We start from the raw sequence: 20,432 nt of genomic DNA, 5'->3' as shown, positions 1-20,432 counted from the left end.
TCCATAAATTAATCATGTGAGTGTTCGAGCCGCTCATGACCATGAGCACGGCTAGTATACCAGTTTTACACTCTGCAGAGGTTGCGCATCTTTACCCACAAGTCATGTTACCCAATTGCCACGGATTTGATCAGACCGCATACACCTCTACCAAGGAAGCGTGGCAGCGTACCACTACGAGGCCTTTACAAAGTTCCACTAGCTTCAGAAAACCCGCTACAGTTTATAGGAAAGTCCAGTGCAGGAATCCCTCGCCTAACCGCCATCGCAGCAAAATCAACCCAAGGACCCCCTTTTCGGGTAAGGTAGTCATCCACTACCTTTCCTAGTTAATCAGCCAAGGGCGTCCCATTAAACCCTTGTGGTAGCACTGTTTTCCCAGGTGGTTCTCCATGTTCCCATTAACATAATGATCTTATCATGAACAGTAAATAATAAACAGATAATGAAAAGTATAACAATGAATGATGAATATCTCTATACCCAAAGCCACATAAAGCAATAGCATGTACTACCCAAAAATTTAGTTGTAAAACCAGTGGTGAAACAAGATATAAAGATAGTCAAAATCTAGGGTAACCTATTAGGTCCCATCAAAATTAACCTATGCAGATCATTATGATTAATAAGAACATGACTGGGTAAAAAGGAAGTGATTAAGGGCACAACTTACCTTCAACGAGCTCCTGCTCAGCAGTTTCTACCAGCTGAACCTCAGGATCCTCAGTAGCTTGCTCGTCTACTCGCATCAACGCAATACATACATAGTATAGCAAAAATTAACATCACACCAAACATGTAAATAAAATACACAATAATAATCTAGACATTAAAATAGGATCATAGGAACTGAAATCATTAAATTTGGAGTTATAGATTTTAAGTTATGAATTTTCTAATGTTTTATATGCTTAATACAAGATTAGGTAAAAGAATAATTTTAATGTGTCTTTCATGCCAAAATAGAGGCACTACTGGTTAGACAATAATATTACAAAAATTTAGGAACTGGAATCGATCAATTTGGACTAGAAATGAATTTTCTATGCATTTTACAAGTTCTAGCATTTATTTATGTATTAAAAATCCATTTACAACTTAATTTTCTCTTTTTCTGACCTCCTCTGGACTGGGCGCCAAAATCTGAAAAGTGCAGGGGCCACGGGGTAAAATGTCCCAGACACAGTGAACAGTAATATGGGACGGCGGGTCCTATTTTCTAAAATCATAAGGTCTGTTTTGTAAAACGTTATCGCGAAGGGGTACGGTGGGGTTTGGACCGTTGGATCCACGCCTAGCGGCTAAGATTAGAAGCCTATTCAAAACAAAACGGTATCCGTTCCAGGCCCTCAGATCCGAGATCTACGCTCACAATTTAATGAATCTAGTGCAAGCACCGATCGTCCGATTCCGATCGGACGCTCCCCAACTTATTCCTCTTAACCGATATCCCCATTTGATATGAACCGCTGGTATGTAGATCATCGGTCGAGCACAGCCCTAGCCAAACCGAGCCACAGTTCGATCCAGACTGCCCACCCCTACATCAACGGCCCTGGTCGTCGTCTTCAACCTGGTCCGTCGTAGCGGCGACCAAACACCACGGCGGAGCGCCCGCCGGAGTACCCACAGCTCGCCCCCTGGTGCCCCATATCCCAATCCGAGACGCGTACACAAGTAGGAGAACCAAGCGAGCATAAGGAGGGGATTCTTACTAGTGCGCTCGCGGTGTAGAGCTCAGGCCACGGCGGCAGACGAATCCGCGGTGTCCCAAATGCTCCGGTGAACAATTATCGCCGCCCTATAGCTCCGCAGGCGCCAATCCCGCCTCCAAAAGGATACGCGCACACGTCCGTATGCCCGGGACCAAGTCACTGGAGCAGAGTGGCAACGACGATGCAGATTGACGACGGCAGCGGCCTTCCGCTTCTCTCCCACACCGCACGCCGCGATCCAGAGCCACGGCTTGTCGGTTCTCGCGTGGGCGTGGTCAAACGAGAGCGGACACACCAGGGTTTTATACCGGGTTGAGGGAGATAAGACCGGGGCGAGGTGGTTGGCGAGCTCCGAGCGATTCGGAGAGGGATGCGGGGTTCGTTCCAACGGAGACAAAGCTGACGCCGGGGGCCCATCAGTCTGTGACCAAAGGTGCATCGCGTGAGGGTGTGGCTGACCAAGCGGACCCATCCGTCAGTGATCCAGTCGGACACAGCGCAGTGGGCGGCTGACCAGTGGGTCCCCACTGTCGGCGCCGGTCCCCAGTGATGGGCCGCGCGGTGAAGGACTGGGATAATGGGTCGAGCATCAAGAATTGGCCCTGAGCGCAGTCTTCTTTTGTTTTATTTTTATTTTTTTCTTTTCTCTATTCCTTTTAGATTTTCCAATTTAAATTTAAATTCTAGTTTAAATTCAAACTTGTGACAAATTTATCCTTAGAACATATTGTGTCATGACAAGTTCCAATTTGGATATATATTTATATATATTATTTATATTTTTATATCACCTAATATTTATTTGCTTCTTTTTTTCTAAATTATAGAATCTCTTTTAGGTTTTAAATTCCACTTTGGCTTTTTAACACATTCCTTGTCACATTGTTATTTTATATTGTCACAATATGCTCACAAAATACAAAATCTAGCATGAAGCATAATTGAGTGGCATACATTTAATTATTTGTTTTTTAAATAGGGTGTTCACATGTAATGATTAGTAGATTCAACTCACACATATAAATAAAGGAAAAAAATTTCCCCTCTTATATTATATTTCACAAATTACAAGTTGGGTATTACAATTTTGGTGGCATTTAAGCTCTGCATCCCCTTAGGAACGACTTTGGAGCTTCTTCACCTTCTATTTCGGTGGCATTTAAGCTCTGCATCCCTTTAGGAACGACTTTGGAGCTTCTTCACCTTATATTTCAGTGGTATTTGGCTCTGCATTCCCTTAGGAACGACTTCTGAGTTTTGGAACTTACGCTGCGCTCCCTTAGGAATGACTTATGTAGCTTCGAAACTTACGCTGTGCTCCCTTAGGAACGACTTTTTGTAGCTTCGTCATCCTTTGTGGTGATTACAGCTCTGCATCCCCTTAGGGACGTCTTTTGAGCTTCTCCCTGTTTTCTTTTACACTCGATGGTGCATGCTCTGATTTTACATATTACATCTTTGGGAGATTTTGGCCCTTGTATTGCGTAGGGCTAAATAAGAATGAAAATTACAAACTATGGCCCCATTAAAAACCTTTCTCCCCTCCTGAATGGAAAAGGGTGACATAGGAAAAATGAAAAAGATTACATCAATTACACATAGTACTGTCGAAGCTCATCCGCATTCCAAGATCTAGGTATGTCGTTGTCGTCCATATCCTTCAATCTGTAAGAATTGGGTCTTGACGAACATACTACCAGAAAAGGACCTACCCACTTTAGTTGTAATTTGCCCACTGTATCTGGGTTGGCCACTCTCCGAAGCACCAAATGTCCTGGCTTGATGTTTTTCAATCGAACTTTTCTATCACACCATCTTATTGTTTTGGCCTGATACTTATTGATGTGTTATATGGTCTGAAGTCTAGTCCCTTCTATAGTGTCTTTTGTTGTTTGGTAATCAGCTTCGTCCTCCGCTGAAGCTGTTGTTCTTATTGACCCTGTCTTTGCTTCTTCTAGTGTTATAGCTTTGTCCCCGAACAGGAGCTTGAAAAGTGTAAAACATGTTGCCCTTGACACAGTTGTGTTGTGGCTCCACACCACATTAATCAACTCGTCTAGCCACTTTCCTCTGGGCTGGTTGAAGATTAACTTCATCATTCCTGTCATTATAATTCCATTTGCTCTTTCTACCAACCCATTTGATTCTGGATGCCTTACTGATGCAAAATGGATTTTTGTACCAATTCGGTCACAAAAATCTTTGAACGTTTCAGCATCAAATTGAGTCCCATTGTCCACAGTTATTGCCTTCGGCACGCCGAAGCGACAAACAATGTTTTGCCAAAATAATTTCTGTACTCTGGCCGAAGTTATTGTGGCTAAGGGTTTTGCTTCGATCCACTTGGAAAAATATTCCACTGCTACAACGACATATTTCAAATTTCCTTGTGCTAGTGGAAGTAGACCTAACAAATCCAGACCCCACCTTTGCAGTGGCCAAGTTGGCTATATTAACTGGGTTAGAGACAAAGGTTGTTTCTGGTCTTTTGCACATCTTTGGCAATTTTCACATTTTTGAACCAGATCTGCTGCATCTGAAGCTACCTTCGGCCAATAAAATCCTTGTCTAAAAACCTTCCCCAGCAAAGGCCTAGACCCAATATGAGATCCACATAAATCTGCATGTATTTCCTTCATCAGCTCTTGACCTTCGGTTCTGGATAAACACTTGAGTAGTGGAGAGCAGACTCCATATTTATATAACTCCCCTTCTATGATCACATATGGTCTTGTTCTTGCTTCCATTCTTTTATTATAAACTTCGTCATCCGAAAGACAGTTACCTTGGAGGACAGATATAATTTCAGTCCTCTAATATTCACTATGTACAGGTGATATTGTAAGCACTGTTCTCTCCATAAGTTCGACTGAAGGTGCTTTTACTGTCTCAAAGAACACTTCCAAAGGCAAAGGGAGCCCCTGTGCCGTTGATTTAGCTATCAAATCTGCATGCTCATTTTCCCCTCTTAGAATATTTTTTACAGAAAATCCTTCGAAAGAAGCCTCCAATCTTCGGACTGCATCCAAATATTTTTCAAGCTTCGGTTCCCTTGCCTTGCTTCTTTTGTCTACATGTCCAGAAATAACTTGGGAATCAGTTTTAAGGATTGCCCTTCTTATTCCCATTGTCTTTAGCTTCCGAAGCCCTAATAGAATAGCTTCGTATTCAGCAATATTATTTGTACAACAAAAGTCCAGCTTTACTGCGTAGCATGTCCTGACTTTAGAGGGTGCTACTAGAGCAGCATCCGCTCCAGCACCGAAGGTTCCCCAAGAACCATCACAGAATACCGTCCAGGCTTCGGCATCTTTTGTTGCTTCTTGTCCTTGAGCCCCTGATGTCCAATCAGCAATGAAATCTACTAGCACCTGAGATTGAATTGAGGATCTATGTACATAATAAATGGTGAATTCATTGAGTTCCACAGCCCATTTTCCAATTCTTCATGTAGCTTCTCTGTTTCTCATTATGTCCTTCAGAGGTTGTGATGAAGGGACTATTATATGATAGGCTTGAAAGTAATGCCGAAGCTTTCTAGAGGCCATTAACACAGCATACAACACCTTCAATTCTGTGTAATTTTTCTTTGATAAACTGAGTACTTCGGAGACGAAGTATACTGGTGCTTGTCTTTTTACTTGGACTTGCTTCTCCTGTATAAGTGCCGCACTGACTGCAGAATGGGAGGCAGCCACATACAGGAGTAACGGAGTTCCTGATGAAGGTGGAGTTAGAGTTGTCAAGTCTATCAAGTACTGCTTTAACTCTTCAAAAGCCTTATGTTGAGCCGGACCCCATTGAAAAACTTCGGCTGACTTTAGTATTTCAAAGAATGGTAGATTTCTCTCTGCTGATCTTGATATAAATCTATTCAGCGATGCCACCCTTCCTACCAATCGTTGAGCCCCCTTCTTTGAATTTGGCAGCTCCATCCGAAGGATAGCTTCGATCTTACTTGGGTTAGCTTCGATACCCTTTGTTGATACCAGACAGCCAAGAAACTTGCTCTTCTTTACTCTGAAAACACACTTTTCTGGATTTTAACTTGAGACCAGCTTGCCTAAAACTGGCAAACGTCTCTTGCAAATCGGCAATGTGATTTTCTTGTTTCGTACTTTTTACTATGATGTCATCAACATAAGTTAGCACATTCCTGCCTATTTGAGAGTGAAGAACCTTGGTTGTCATTCTGCTGAAGCTTCCTCTAGCATTCTTGAGCCCCTTGGGCATCCGAAGGTAACAATAAGTACCACTAGTAGTTATGAAGCTTGTCTTTGGCTCATCCTCTTTCTTCATCCAAATTTGGTGATAACCCGAGTAGAAGTCCAATAAGATCATGAGTTCCGAAGAAGTTGCTGCATCTACAAGGGAGTCTATTCTTGGTAAAGGGAACTCATCTTTCAGATATGCCTTGTTGAGATCTGTGAAATCAATACACATTCTCCATTTCCCATTAGCCTTCTTCACCATGATAGTGTTAGCTAGCCATTCTAGATATGTTACTTCTCTGATGACACCAGCACTGAGAAGTCTCTTTACTTCATTCCGAGCACCTTCGGCTTTATCCTCAGACATTTTCCGAAGTCTTTGCTTTCTTGGCCTAAAAGAAGGATCCACATTGAGTGAATGCTAAATGACATCTCTGTTAACACCACAGAGATCGTTAGTTGTCCAAGCGAAGACATCTTTGTTGTTGAACAAAAATCTTAGCATAGTCTTTTCTTGTTCACCAGATAACTGAGATCCCAGCATTACCCTTTGGTCTGCTATATCTTCACATAGGAGCATAGGCTTCGGCTGACCTGCCGAAGCAGCCTTCTCTCTTTTGTGCTTATATTGTTGACAAGCTTCGGCTCCATCTATGTTATGGATCGCCTTTGAATCCGTCCAACTCCCTTCAGCCCTCCTGGCAGCTTCTTGACTCCCATGAACAGCAATGGGCCCTTGTTCCGAAGGTATCTTCATGCATAAGTATGATGGATGAAGTATTGCTTCGAAGGCATTAAGCGTCCCTCGACCAATGATTGCGTTATATGGGTACTCTATGTTAACAATGTCAAAGACAACTTGCTCAGTTCTTGTGTTGTGAATGTAACCGAAGGTAACTGACATTGTTATTTTGCCAAGTGCCACAATCTGTCTTCCTTCGAAGCCACAAAGAGGGTGTGTTGCATCATGAATCTTGTCTTCTGGTTCTTGCATCTGTCTGAAAGCCTTTGCAAAGATGATGTCCGTTGCACTACCTGTGTCAACCAGAACATTGTGGACCAGAAATTCCTTGATGACACAAGATATAACCATGGCATCATTGTGAGGATAGTCTTTAAGCTGAAGATCCTCCTGAGAGAAGGTGATTGGGATGTGAGACCACTTGGATCTGATGAAGGGTCCTTGCACCCTAACATGCTGCACTCTTCTCTGTGCTTCCTTCTTCTGCTTCTTGTTAGCTGGCTCAGAGCTTGAACCGCCTATGATTGGGAGCACCAGCTTTATAACCGAAGGTGCTACAGCTTGGTTGTTGTACGAAGCCATTGTTACAACAATGGAAGTGAGTTCACCGGAGGTGGGCACCAATATTGGTCACTTGTTCTCAAAAACTATGAATCAAGAACAAGGCAACACAAATGTTAATGGTTAAAGACCTACGTCCTTTGTTACCTTATCTCCCTTAGGATATAATGATCTTCGGACGAAGGTCATGAAGGACATACTTTCATCATTTTAATATGCAAAGATATAAACAGGGACATACGAAACATAAAGAGAGCATGAATAATCATTTTAAATCATTAGATTATTCATATCATCATCATATATCCATGAACAAACATTAATGATACTAAATTACATTTGTACCTTCGGCTTGACGGAAGGTAAAAGTCTGAGAGTGACGTGCAAGCGATTACAAGTCAGCGTGATTAGTATGGGGGTACTGTTCGTCTATTTATAGGCACGGAACACAGCCCGGAAAAAATTACATTCATGCCCTTGATAACTAATCATAACCATGACACAAACTGTCAGGGACTATGCGGTCTTTTCCTCTTTAAGTCGGTGCCACCCTTCGTCTCAAGCGCGTCATCATGCCGAAGCTCTTTCAATTGTAGCTTCGGCATACATCTTCATGTCACGCCTGCTTGCATGTCATCTTGCCGAAGGTGTTTTTGCTTAGAGAACCTTCGGCGGAGAAGAAGGCCCCCAACAGTACCTGTAACACCCTAAAAAAATAAACCATTTTTATAATCCAAATATGGTATGTCCTATGGATGATCGGAGGCCGTAGATGTATAGATCTCATCAAGATGATTCCGATCAATCACTAGTTTGCCTTGTTTGGAGTCCGGATGAGTCTTTTTGAGTGCCGGTTGATCTGAGCCATTGGATATTAGGATTGTGGAAGTTTTCTTCTATTTATACCTCCCTAACCCTAGAAGCTACGTCCTCCCACCCCTAGCAGCCGTCACCCTTTTGTGCCTTGCCCCAAGAGAAGAGAGGAAGAAAAAAGAAGAGAAGAGAGGGGAGATGAGGGCATACCGTCGCCCATCATCGTCGTTCCTCTCCAAGAATTGGTTGGATTTCCTTTCCTCTCTCTCTTTTCTCCACTTGATGAATGCTTTCCCTTGTTTTGGATGAGTTTTAGGCCCTGCAATTAGTTTTTTTGGTTAGATTGGATGAGAGATTAGATTTTGTCTCGAAATTAGTTTCTGCAAAATGGCAGATTCAATAGTTTCTGTTCATGCCAGTTTTCCGTGATCTTAGTGGCCTCAAAAAAATAAAAAGTCTATCTATGAGTCGTAGATAATTTGTAGATCTTTCCGTGGCCGCGAAGAACACCTCAATCGGACATCAGATCAGAAAGTTATTGCAGTTTGATTATAGCAGTTTTTCAGTCTCATAATTCTGTACAGAATCTGTTCTCTTAAGCTTTAGGCAATTTTATCGACAGAATTAAACTTTAGGATTGTAAAAGAAGTTGTAGACAATTTCATAAGCTTTCCAGATTGTTAAAGAGCGCATTCATATGAATTATGAAAGTCCAGTTATGTTTGTTTTACTGTGGCTGTTCCTGTTTGCCTGATAAAAATGAGTGGGTCTGTTCACTGGTGGGTTTCATATAGTAAATAGCCAAATTGGCTGTTCCAACTATGGAGACATTTGTAGAGGGATAAAAGTTCTTACTGCCAGCAGAATTTCATAATTTTTGGTTGAGTAGTTTGGTAGATATTGAATTTTGAAGTTAACTATGCTGCTGTCTGAAACAGATTCAGACATTTATCTTATCAGATGTTTTAGAACTTATAGATGGCAGAATTTAATTATCCATTGAATACCGAAGTTATAGAATATTTTGTGTAGACACTCATAGAGTATTTGTTTAATATCACCACTGTTATAATTTTAAAGATACAAAATTAACAAACAGCGCTGCTGCTGTTTGGCATGTGGTTCAGGGTGGGAGTCTTTCCACCGGGATTTGGTTTCAAGTGTACGAGCGATTTGTTGATTGTTAGCAAATGTTTGTGAAATATTTGTACTAATTTTTATGCCCGCTAGCAGGTGGCTACACTCCGGATCATGCCTAGTACATCTTTCTTCTTCGATGAAGGCAAGTGAATGTAGCAGTGGCTGCTACCGTTTTGACTTGTTGTTTTTTTATCGCCTACGCTCTAATATTCAGAATTATGGAATTCTTTCATAATTGAACTCTATGGTGATGCTTTACTTGCTTGTATTATACTGATGCTCAATCATATACTGATGATGATTATGGTTCGAGTATGACCCATGAGATTAATTTACACCCCTGAAGGCAGATAAAGTATTATTTGAGGTTTGTATTGTATCTGAAGGCAGATGAAGTATTATTTGAGGTTTGTATTGTATCTGAAGGAAGTGAAGTATATTGATAAATGCAGCATGCCATATGCATTACATTATTCAATTGCATCTGAAGTTTGGTCGTGACCTATGGTCCGACCGTACCGGTACAACTTAGCATCGTACGTTGCCCGAGGAGGGGTACGATGCGGCTTCATACCCTTAGAGGTATGAAGGCAGAGGACATATGCATTGCATTTATATGCATTCATTGAAGTGATATTAGCAGATGATGTGGTTTTATACTCTCAGAGGTATGAGGGCAGATGACCTACACATTGCATTCCTATGCATACATTGAAGTGATATCTGCAGGTATTGTTGACGCAGTGAAGGGTTATACAACCTATTGTGGTTGTTCGAGGAAATGAGATGGTATTGGTTATATTGGGACTATTGAGTTCTATATCTACAAGTATTTCTGATCTCAATTGGGATTCCTTTAAAATGTTGTTTAATTCAATTTGTGGTTTAAATATCTCGTCAAAATAATTTGCTTGCTGAGATGTATCATCTCACTCTTGCATTACTCAATGCAGGTATCTGATTCATGTTGGGAATGAGGGAAGTAGCAGCACGTCCACCTTCACTATTATAATAACGCTGCCCAGTTGCAGCCATGATTTAATTAGAAACTCGATGTCAAATGATGTTTGTTTTTTCTAGTCGTGTGCACTGGTTAATTCAGTTCATGTTGTTATGTTTAACTTTCCTTTGCTAGCATATTAGTAATGCTTAGTATGTTTTTTGTCATGATATATGTTTATACACTGTTGCCCCTCGTTTATGCAATCTTTCAAAGGAGATGCTGCCGAAATTTTATATATGGATGTCAGATGTGTAGTTCAGTAGCATTCCGGGGTGTTTGTGGACCCTGGGGTGTTACAGTTGGTATCAGAGCATAGGCTTTAGATTCTTGGCAATTTGAAGATAAATTTGATACACTTGCACATATAGGAAGGGTATGGGTTCAAATATCTTTGATATATATTAGTGTCTTTGAAGTGCAGATGACAATAATTTCACCCCTCCCTATTCCTTTACGGTGATGTGGTAAGTTGTTTATGACTTAATGCCTAATATGTTTTATCTCTAAATCTTTATATTGTTTTATTAATGCGATTGATATCGCTGGTCTTTGGTAAGATCGAAGTTGTTATTATGCTTGTGATATACAAGTATGCCTATGTTGTTTTCATCATGTTTTTCGTGGTTGAGTTTTATTGCAATAATATTGTTATATATGCTTGATTGTGGATGTTCCTAAGAGGAGTGTGAATTGCGTGTTTTGGGTTACAAGGTAACCATCAATTTGAATTTAAGTTGTTGAGTGGTTGGTGGATAGTTCCAACTATTTTTGCAAAGAATGATTGTTTATGTCGAGAAACCAGTTCTGAAAGAAATGAATATTGATACTTTTATATGAATTTTGGGGAAGTCTTTACATAGCCAGAATGGCTTACATGTCTCTCTTCTATTGTGTGTTTTAGTAGCCACAAAGCCTAGAGGTGGTTTAAAGTGGTTGCATGTTAGTCATGCTAGTTGTAGAATAAATCTCTGTTTTTCTTGATCCATTGATTATGTATTAATACGTTGAGGATCAGATGGTTCTCTCCCCGATGCATGCTGGTGGAGCCATTGTTGGACCACCTATCTATTGGTTTGAATGAAGTCATTGCCTAGCCTAGAGTTGGTTGTGTGTGGTTAGTCACCTATTCCTAAATGATGTGGTTTTTACAACAACTTGAGATGTTTGTCAAATGTGTGAAGGATTACGGGGTTATTATTGACCTCGTATATCTGGTACTTTGAGTGCATCATATGATAGAATGAAATGTAAGTTTCTGAACTACAGTAGATGAAGACTTATATTATTTGTAGGTTATCCTTACTAGTTTGGTTATTTTCTTAGTTGAGTTGTTGGATGAAGTATAACGACATTGGTTAAGCAAGTATTGTGTTGTTGTTGTGCTATCAATGCTCTTTGTGGAGTTTTTGGCATTTCTTCGATGAAATGTGTCGCGCAGAATGTTATGGGCTTCTTGTCGGCTTTATTGCTCCATTAGTTCTGTAGACTTTCTCCCTTTTGTGGGGTGCAAAGAATGTTAGATTACATGATTATATTTTCATGATGGCAAGAACGGGGTTTAGGAAGATTAGGAGTTTTGTCTCAATAGAACTACTTGTTTTGTGGTGCTGTGAAGTGAGGTGTTTGATCTTCATATACGTTCATCTGGCGTGGATGTTTTACCATTGAATTAAAATGAATTGTTGAAGTTGGTAAGGGTTGTGCTTAGTGCATATTACCCCTTCATAAAAGAGTGTCGTTTTAAGACATTGATGCTGATGTATGGCTGCATCCAAATTCGATGTTGTGAAATCATAGTGTTGATCGCATCTATGACTTGCTTTGAGCTTCATTGCAGGTTGTTTCATGCTTGTTGTTAGGTTGTGTAGCTTCCTTAGACCATTAGTCCGAGGTAGAAGTTCTTGTGTTGATTAATACCAATAATGGATTCATGTTTTGAATGGTGGTGCTATTTGGGGTACCTTGGATGTTTTGCTTGGAGTGGTCGAATTCGAGGACGAATTCTTTTTAAGGGGGTAGAATGTAACACCCTAAAAAAATAAACCATTTTTATAATCCAAATATGGTATGTCCTATGGATGATCGGAGGCCGTAGATGTATAGATCTCATCAAGATGATTCCGATCAATCACTAGTTTGCCTTGTTTGGAGTCCGGATGAGTCTTTTTGAGTGCCGGTTGATCTGAGCCATTGGATATTAGGATTGTGGAAGTTTTCTTCTATTTATACCTCCCTAACCCTAGAAGCTACGTCCTCCCACCCCTAGCAGCCGTCACCCTTTTGTGCCTTGCCCCAAGAGAAGAGAGGAAGAAAAAAGAAGAGAAGAGAGGGGAGATGAGGGCATACCGTCGCCCATCATCGTCGTTCCTCTCCAAGAATTGGTTGGATTTCCTTTCCTCTCTCTCTTTTCTCCACTTGATGAATGCTTTCCCTTGTTTTGGATGAGTTTTAGGCCCTGCAATTAGTTTTTTTGGTTAGATTGGATGAGAGATTAGATTTTGATCTCGAAATTAGTTTCTGCAAAATGGCAGATTCAATAGTTTCTGTTCATGCCAGTTTTCCGTGATCTTAGTGGCCTCAAAAAAATAAAAAGTCTATCTATGAGTCGTAGATAATTTGTAGATCTTTCCGTGGCCGCGAAGAACACCTCAATCGGACATCAGATCAGAAAGTTATTGCAGTTTGATTATAGCAGTTTTTCAGTCTCATAATTCTGTACAGAATCTGTTCTCTTAAGCTTTAGGCAATTTTATCGACAGAATTAAACTTTAGGATTGTAAAAGAAGTTGTAGACAATTTCATAAGCTTTCCAGATTGTTAAAGAGCGCATTCATATGAATTATGAAAGTCCAGTTATGTTTGTTTTACTGTGGCTGTTCCTGTTTGCCTGATAAAAATGAGTGGGTCTGTTCACTGGTGGGTTTCATATAGTAAATAGCCAAATTGGCTGTTCCAACTATGGAGACATTTGTAGAGGGATAAAAGTTCTTACTGCCAGCAGAATTTCATAATTTTTGGTTGAGTAGTTTGGTAGATATTGAATTTTGAAGTTAACTATGCTGCTGTCTGAAACAGATTCAGACATTTATCTTATCAGATGTTTTAGAACTTATAGATGGCAGAATTTAATTATCCATTGAATACCGAAGTTATAGAATATTTTGTGTAGACACTCATAGAGTATTTGTTTAATATCACCACTGTTATAATTTTAAAGATACAAAATTAACAAACAGCGCTGCTGCTGTTTGGCATGTGGTTCAGGGTGGGAGTCTTTCCACCGGGATTTGGTTTCAAGTGTACGAGCGATTTGTTGATTGTTAGCAAATGTTTGTGAAATATTTGTACTAATTTTTATGCCCGCTAGCAGGTGGCTACACTCCGGATCATGCCTAGTACATCTTTCTTCTTCGATGAAGGCAAGTGAATGTAGCAGTGGCTGCTACCGTTTTGACTTGTTGTTTTTTTATCGCCTACGCTCTAATATTCAGAATTATGGAATTCTTTCATAATTGAACTCTATGGTGATGCTTTACTTGCTTGTATTATACTGATGCTCAATCATATACTGATGATGATTATGGTTCGAGTATGACCCATGAGATTAATTTACACCCCTGAAGGCAGATAAAGTATTATTTGAGGTTTGTATTGTATCTGAAGGCAGATGAAGTATTATTTGAGGTTTGTTTTGTATCTGAAGGAAGTGAAGTATATTGATAAATGCAGCATGCCATATGCATTACATTATTCAATTGCATCTGAAGTTTGGTCGTGACCTATGGTCCGACCGTACCGGTACAACTTAGCATCGTACGTTGCCCGAGGAGGGGTACGATGCGGCTTCATACCCTTAGAGGTATGAAGGCAGAGGACATATGCATTGCATTTATATGCATTCATTGAAGTGATATTAGCAGATGATGTGGTTTTATACTCTCAGAGGTATGAGGGCAGATGACCTACACATTGCATTCCTATGCATACATTGAAGTGATATCTGCAGGTATTGTTGACGCAGTGAAGGGTTATACAACCTATTGTGGTTGTTCGAGGAAATGAGATGGTATTGGTTATATTGGGACTATTGAGTTCTATATCTACAAGTATTTCTGATCTCAATTGGGATTCCTTTAAAATGTTGTTTAATTCAATTTGTGGTTTAAATATCTCGTCAAAATAATTTGCTTGCTGAGATGTATCATCTCACTCTTGCATTACTCAATGCAGGTATCTGATTCATGTTGGGAATGAGGGAAGTAGCAGCACGTCCACCTTCACTATTATAATAACGCTGCCCAGTTGCAGCCATGATTTAATTAGAAACTCGATGTCAAATGATGTTTGTTTTTTCTAGTCGTGTGCACTGGTTAATTCAGTTCATGTTGTTATGTTTAACTTTCCTTTGCTAGCATATTAGTAATGCTTAGTATGTTTTTTGTCATGATATATGTTTATACACTGTTGCCCCTCGTTTATGCAATCTTTCAAAGGAGATGCTGCCGAAATTTTATATATGGATGTCAGATGTGTAGTTCAGTAGCATTCCGGGGTGTTTGTGGACCCTGGGGTGTTACAGTACCTATTTCAAAACCCTCTTGAAAGCTAAGAGGAGAATTTAATTCAGGGGGAGTTTTATTTAGTCAAAGGAAAAGCATTTGAAACAGGGGGGGAAATTTCAAATCTTGAAAATGCTTCTTGCAATCTTATTCATATACCTTTGACTATTTGCAAAAAAAACTTTGAAAAGATTTTCCAAAAGAATTTGCAACACCAAAACTAGTGGTGCAAGGGTGGTCCAAAATGTTAAATAAAAGAAAAGCAATCCATTCATATCTAGTGAGATTATCAATTGGTTTAATTCCAAGTAACCTATGCACTTACCGTATACAAACTAGTTCATTTCTGCACTTTATATATTTGCTTTGGTTTGTGTTGGCATCAATCCCCAAAAAGGGGGAGATTGAAAGGGAAATAGGGTTAACCTTTTCCTACAATTAATTTTGGTGGTTGAATGTCCAACACAAACACATGGACTAACTAGTTTCTCAAGAATTCATGTATTACAAGTGCATAAAGGTTCAACACAAACCAATAAATATTCAAGTTAGGGACCCAATTCAAAAGAAGCAAAAGGGACTTGAGTGTGCTGTGGTCTGGCGCACCGGACTGCCTGGTGTGCCACCGGACAGTGTCCGGTGCACCAGGGCCGTACAGGAGCCAAACAGCCACTCTCGGAAAAACGCAGGCGCGCTCCGCTATAATTCACCGGACTGTCTGGTGTGCCACCGGACTGTCCGGTGAGCCAGCGGGGTAACGGCTACCTGCGCGCAACGGTCGACTCTGATAGCGCTACAGTTTCACGATAGAAGTCACAGCAGCGAGTCAGAGGGGCACCGGACTGTCTGGTGCACACCATACTGTCCGGTGCCACAAGAAGACAAAGGCGCCAACAGTCAACTGCTCCAGAACCCTAACGGTTAGGTGACGTGGCGGCGCACCGGACACTGAATAGTGAGTGTCTGGTGGCGCACCATCGCCAGCAGCCTCCCCAACGGCTACTTTGGTGGTTGAGGGCTATAAATACCCCCAACCACCACAACTTCAAGCATCCAAGTTTTCTGAAGATCACATTCAATACAAGAGCTCTAGCATTCACTCCAAGACACAATACAAAAGATCAAGTCCTCTCCAAGTCCCGAATTCACTCCAAACACTTAGTGGCTTGTGAGAGAGAGATTTTTGTGTTCATTTGAGTTATTGTCGCTTGGATTGCCTTTCTTCTTTTCCCATTCTTATTCTCAAGTGCTTTGTAAGCGAGGCAAGAGACACCAAGAGTGTGGTGGTCCTTGCGGGGTCTTAGTGACCCGTGAGATTAAGGAAGAAGCCTCACTCGGTCTAAGTGACCGTTTGAGAGAAGGAAAGGGTTGAGATAGACCCGGTCTTTGTGACCTCCTCAACGGGGACTAGGTTCTTTGGATCCGAACCTCGGTAAAACAAATCATCATGTTCACTCGTCTTATTTCTTGGTTGATTTGTTTTCCCTCTCTTTGGGGCTTGAGTTTAACTCTAACGCTAACCCCCGACCTTAGTGCGTGTTTAAGTTTATAAATTTCAGGTTTCGCCTATTCACCCCCCTCTAGGTGACTTTCAGTTATATAAATTTTCAATATCTCACATGCGCTTGTGCCATGCAGAATGCAACATGATCAGCAAGAGATCCTTTACGGTCCCAATCCCAATGCTAGTGTTGGTAAAAGGGTTGGTAGCTCAACCCAATATAGATATCCAAGCAAAATCACACTTTTAGAATCGGGAAAGACAATAAAGAATTATCGGGAAAGACATGCGAAAAGTTGAGAAGTATATACATAATATGAAGGATTTTAAAGTCTGATACGCCACCTACATAGGACATACAATGCTTCAATTTCAAGATAGATTAGCCATAGTGGCCCGTACAACTTTAAGTAAGTGTGATTTTGCATAAATAAAAGTAACAATTTCTATACACATGCATCACAAACTGAATTTATACAGGGACCACTGGATATGCTTCATCCTTTATCCCAAGGTTGGAAAGGTGCTGGTGCTTGACTCCTTAGATTACGATCCTTCGAGCTATGCAAAATTCCTCAGCATCTTAAAGTTGTAAGCCTTTTCTATGCATGCATACTTTTATCGATGAAAATTTGAGAATAACATGGTTATTTTATTTGAGATCACAGAGTATATATGTTCTATAAGATGCAAGGTGGAAAGTACGATACGACGAAACAACGCATGCCACTAGACACCCATTATAAATGACCGGTAAGTATGTGAATTTATGAATGCATATCATACATGTACGTACATAGGATAATGTTGTAACTAAATAACCGATCTCCCATTATATGGTGCCACAAGCAACCACCCGGATCGGTGCTCTGTGTGTTCTATGTGTGCGAGTTCATGAGAGAGAACAGACGATACATCACGAACCCTAGAAACATATTATTAGTAATAGTCATATGTGTCCCTTCCACTTCCTTTTTATTAACATCTTGTCTTGGTGAGCATGCCATTGTTCTCCTTAAGCCACAAGAAAATTTTGACCAGCTTATATACGAATCTTTCCTTTTGTACTGCTTTAAAATCATGTGGCACCTGTCCTGCACTTGCATAGATAGCTTTCATTAGTAGCTTTCTATGTTTCATGCTTTCTATGTTTATTTGTATTTACTTGCATTTGTTGGAATGACGAAAAACCAAACGCCATAGAGAGAGAGATCGAGGGGAGAGAAAGGCCACCGCAGTCGTGTCTCGCGTCCACCGTCGTTCGGCCATTTCGGAGAATCCGAGCATGTTAGCCATGAAGCGTGGGTCGCGTGCGAGCACGTTGGTGGGCGCGAGTGTACTTGGGGCACCCTCAATTGCTCGATGGAGCTTGGGTTCTACAGCCGAGGCCGAGCTGCCTTGTACCGTGGCCTGGACATACCACGTCGCGATTTCTGGTCAGAACCCTCTCATCCTATGTGACATCATCCCATATGCGTGTAGCACCTGTTAGTTCGCGGATTAGGGCATATTGGCGTCGGCCGTGGTCGCGCTGGCAAGCTCGCCGTCATGGGAAGCGGGAGCGCCGCTGTGCTCGGGGTCGGGAGGATGAGGAAGAACCCGCGCCGTCAGATCTTGATTGATTAAAAAGCCTGGTAATGGTTCGGCCAGGCGTGTGTGATCTGTTGGATCCGGATCCAGTGGTTGAGATTAGATTTGTGCGTACCTGTTTGAGGGATCGAACCTAGACCACTAATCCGCGATCGGGTGGGTGGCTCTAGCGTGTTCGGGTTATAACGGTCGTGGCCGTTTTCAAAAAAGACCTTGTTTTTCTGGGGATTCAACCTGCAGTCCCGTCTGATTCAAAAGAAATTACAACTGAGTCCTGTTATTATTAATAGATTAAACCTTGAACTCTTTGGTAATAGGACCCGCCGGCCATTTTCAGTCATCAGAATTAAATAAAATCCGGAAATTACAAAAGAGCTTTTAGTAAATGTTTTCCATTATAAAATTAATATAAAAATGTCTAGAAAACTAAGAAAAATCATATCTTCTCCGTTTTAATTTCGATTTAGTGGTTCTTGAACCTACGGTTTCATAGCGACGCGTAGAATATTATTATACAATTTTTTCATGTTTGGTGTAATGTTATTTTTAGCTATTCTTTGTCTATCTGTATATATTGCAACGAATAGAAGCGAAGTTACGAGAAAAATGAGGAACCTGAGGCTACAATTGGAGAATTATCTAGAGTTGCACAAAAAGGCAAGTTGTGTCCTTGATCACTTTCTTTAACCTAATAATGTTTTGTTAATCACCATGGCACAGTTAGGTTAAGTTGATGGGACCTAATAGATTACCTAGTTTGTTTACCCTACACCTTGCAAACAAATGAACTATTGGGTAGCCTTGCTATTGTTCTACCTGGTTTTGGTGTTAATATTATATCTGAATTATGATCATTCTTTGTTATTATTGTTGGATTACTTATTGTCTATGACAAGATTATTTTGTTAATTGGAACATGGAGAACCATTCGAGAAAACAGTGCTACCACAAGTGTGGAATGAGACGTCCTTGGCCAAGTAATTAGGAAAGCTAGAGAGATATTACCTTACCCGAAAGGGTAGGCGGGGAGTGCGTTGCAGCAGAGTATAGGGAGATCCTCGGGTCGAACTGTCTGTAATAGCTTTTCGGACGAAGGATTCTAGGAATAGCAATCGGGCGGATAAAACGCGGATATATGGTTTGCGTACCCATACTCGCGAAACAAAATCCAATCCATATCCATAACCGTATGCGCTTGTGGGTATGGATTTGTATCCATACACATACCCGTCGGGTATCCATTATCCGACGGATATCTGTAACCCGCCCGCATAAACACAAATCCATACAATATATCTATATCAATATATCAGTAATATCTATACTAAGCCCTTGTTGCTTGGCACGACCTGCTTCAATGTTCATGGAGAGTTGGAGAACAGAATGCAATGAAATTACATGATGTATATATGAAAGTGCATTCATCCCTTTTGTGAGTTTTGGTGATTTGGATAACAACACATTTAAAGGTCTAACAAGTTTGCTAAGTGTTGAACAGGAAATTCAGTATGATGAACATACTTGAATAGTGTATAATGATTAGTGAACAAAGATTCAACACAAGGTTAAATAACCAGTGAGACAATGCAAATGGATATAATATTATCTCTATATTAGTTTGAATATATGGACAAGACCTGAGAAATCACTACATACATATGATCAGAATAGAGGATGAAGTGATTAAGAGGATTGGTCAAGCCAAAGTGAATAAGATATGAGGAATCGTGAATTAGCTTGAGCATATTAGTATCATTCCATATATGCTTCTATGAGAATCAAACTAGAGCTTGATTGATCTTAACAGTTATATCTAGAAGACATTCAAGCAAGGTTCACAATATTGAAGAAATGATTCTCTTAATGGATGCTCAATATTGTAATACCCAATTTGTAAGAGATTATTAAAGAAGAAATTAATTCCTTTATGTATGCGTCCTATTTATTTACCATCACAAGTGAACACCTCACTTAGAAGAAAAACAAATAATTAATAAAGTACATGCCACTAAATCATGCATCATGCTGGACTTTATTGGGTGTGCATTTTGTGATAATATAAAAAATAGAGAACAAATATATATATTAAAAATTCAAAATTGGGAGATTTAATCCTAACTTGCAAATTAGGGTTTAGAAAAGAGAGGAAAATATTAGGCAAATGAGATAAAATAAAATATATAAATAAAAATATATTGCTTTGCTCTAAAATTTGAATTTGGTACACTTTGATCATTGAGGAATCTCATAATCAAATTTAAAACTCAAATTTGAATTCAAAAACAAAAGGGAAAAGAAAACAGAAAAAATAATGAAGAGAAGAATAGCGCCTGGGCCTCAGATCCTTCTTTCGGCCCACCAAGAGAAGCAACCCGCGCGTCCCAACTACAGAAACCTCGCACGCGCTACTCTCCAGTTGAACCCGACAGGCGGGCCCGCGCTGTCAGTCGCGGGTGTTGCGCGCGCGCTGAGCACCTCCCTCTGTCGTGTGGACCTCAGTGGTCAGGCTGGTGTTTCCCTCTTTCTCGGTTCGTTGCACCGGATGTCGACTTCCGCGCGCCATACCCGCCGCGCGAGAACCGCGGACTCTGGTGACC

The sequence above is a fragment of the Zea mays genome, chromosome 4 (assembly GCF_902167145.1).
Source record: "Zea mays cultivar B73 chromosome 4, Zm-B73-REFERENCE-NAM-5.0, whole genome shotgun sequence".
NCBI classification, from domain to species: domain Eukaryota; kingdom Viridiplantae; phylum Streptophyta; class Magnoliopsida; order Poales; family Poaceae; genus Zea; species Zea mays.
Note: the sequence above shows the minus strand (reverse complement) of the source record.